The sequence below is a fragment of the Alosa alosa genome, chromosome 16 (assembly GCF_017589495.1).
Source record: "Alosa alosa isolate M-15738 ecotype Scorff River chromosome 16, AALO_Geno_1.1, whole genome shotgun sequence".
In the NCBI taxonomy this organism is placed as follows: Eukaryota; Metazoa; Chordata; class Actinopteri; order Clupeiformes; family Clupeidae; genus Alosa; species Alosa alosa.
In genome coordinates, this window is record NC_063204.1 from 29096038 (window position 1) to 29098537 (window position 2500).

A 2500-nucleotide genomic window follows, 5' to 3' on the forward strand; every position below is an offset into this window, starting at 1 on the left:
GGAGAGTTTGGCTGGATAGCCATCACACCTGATAAAGCTTGTCCTCTCTCTCACTCGCTCGCTATTGCTCTTCATCTCAGCGTGTGTGTGTGTGTGTGTGTGTGTGTGTGTGTGTGTGTGTGTGTGTCTCACAGGATTGTCAGCAAAGCATACACTCTTGCTCTGTTTCTCTGTCATCCTCCCACTCATTCAGTCAAGTTTCGGTTTGTCTTCTTTTCTCTCTGTCTCAGTCTCACACACACACACACACACACACACACACACACACACACACACACACACACACACACACACACACACACACACACACACACATTCGCACACACGCTCACACACATATACACAAACACATGCACACACAAAGACACACACACACACCAGGAGCCCATCACTTGTAAGGTGGAAATGACGGCTTCCTCTCTCCTCCTCTCATTTCCCTTTGTTTTTGCTCTCCTCCTGGGATGGAGGGATGAAAAGGGAGACAGACGTCGCCCTCGGAGCCTCCTGAGCGCCACTTTGTAGTTCGGAGGCCTTTCATTTCTTTCCCTCCTCTCCTTCCCTTCTTCCTCTGCTTCTCCTCCTTTTTCTGACATGTCACGTTTAATCTGGAGCGAGCGTGGAAGGTGGAGGGAGCGCCTCACCTCGCCTCTCCCAGGACTTGTTCTCCGTCTTTTAACTCCTCTTTTCTCCTCCATCTCAATCCCTCCATCTTTTCCCTCTCCCTCTCAATCCCTCCATCTTTCACACTCTCACTCTTAGCCGGTAGTCGATTTTGTGCTTCTTTGCTAGATTGAACCAGATTACATTATTACACTACAGTTTGAATACTGAGCATCCTCAAATCCCCCTCAGAGATAGAAAAGGGTTCTGCCTCGGTCATCAAGCCTCCGCTATGACACCTTAAGGTGAGATTAATCTCCCATCAACAGTCTCCCACATGCTTAATGGCGTTAGCAAACGTTAGCGCTACACCACCTGCTAGCTGTAGTGTGTCATCGCTGTGGCCTCTGCTGTTGAGTGCTGGTTGGCCCGTGTTGCTGAACGCGCTGTGCTAATTAGTGGTGTGGCCTTGTGGTGTGAGTGTGAGTCGGGTCCTTGAGCGCAGCAGCACTGGGCAGGCTAGTGGGTGGAGGGCAACCTGTGTCCTGCTAAAGAGCATATCCTCTGATTACGTTCCGGCACATTCTAGCCCTCATGTTCGCCACCAAACTGTAGCCAATCTATTTCCCACGCCAGCTCCTACTCTTTTGTGTTTGGAAAAACATCTTCCTCCCCCTCCCTCCCTCCCTCCCTCTCTCTCTCCCTCCCTCCCTCCCTCTCTTACTCTGTTGTTCACTTTAGACCCTTCAGGCTTGAAAAGGTTGGTCTCCCATAAGCTCTCCATTTTTATTTGTTCTGCCAATTACCGTCTACTATGCCACCAGCCTCACACACAGACGCGCGCACACACACACACACACACACACACACACACACACACACACACACACACACACACACACACACACACAGGAAGCCCAGGGGTCACTGAAGTAGAATGGCAGCAGTCACAGTCCGCCCATACCCCCCACCTGAGCAGCTCTCACTCTCTTTCACACACACACACACACACACACACACACACACACACACAGACACATGCAGCCCTCCCCTCCCATCCCTCAGAAACAAAACAGCAACTGGCGCAGCGCAGTCTCAGTCTTTTTGCGTCTCCACTGAGGCATACTTCTACTCTGACAGATTGGCTGGGGAGCTAACCAGCCAGGAGCCCTTGAGGAAGACAAAGAGGTGGAGAGGGATCACCCTCAGAATAATGGACTGCCAAATGGGAGAGAGACGCAGTGAATGAAGGGGGCAGGGGGGGAGGGAGGAAAGAAAAAGAAAGGGCTGGAGGGAGGGAGGGAAAGAGAAGTAAAAAAAGAGAAAAGGAAGAAAAACTACACTGAAGTGATGAAGAGAGAGAGTGACGTGGACCATCTGCCTCGCTGGACGGCCACAGTCTGTCATCTGTGCTGTTAGAGCCCTGTGTGTTAATTAAATGGATGTGTAAGTTTCTGATGCTGGGGGGGGGGGTACAGGTTTGTGTTTAAATGTAAGTGTGTGTGTTGTGGGGCGATGTTCGGGGCAGAGGTTGCTCTGGTGTGTTGGAATTCTAAACCAGCCATCATTCTCCTTGAGTCATCACCCATAGTGCTGTGCTTTGCACTAACGGCTAGCAGGCAACTCAAACACATTTTTTTTCCTTCTGGCAAGTGTTAAACCGGCAGTCACACCGTCGTGTCGTGATGCTACAACTCTGAGCTTTGAGCTTTGCAGTCACACCGTCGTGTCTTGATGCTACAACTCTGAGCTCTGAGCTTTGCAGCTTTTTCCCAAGTTTCTCCTTCTGTCCCCTCTGAGTTTCCAATTACTTCTCAAGTGGCTGACCCGCCTGTATGACCAACTGAAGGGTAATAACCTCACGCCCGCAACCTAATCCGGGTGATTGTGCTGACAAATC

General features: G+C 50.7%; 1 protein-coding gene across 2 annotated transcripts in view; it reads left to right on the plus strand.

Annotated features, from left to right (window-relative positions):
* Positions 1–2500, plus strand: part of LOC125309613 (cadherin-20-like) — an 82747-nt gene that overhangs the window by 58232 nt on the left and 22015 nt on the right. The gene's annotated exons all lie outside the window — the stretch shown is intronic.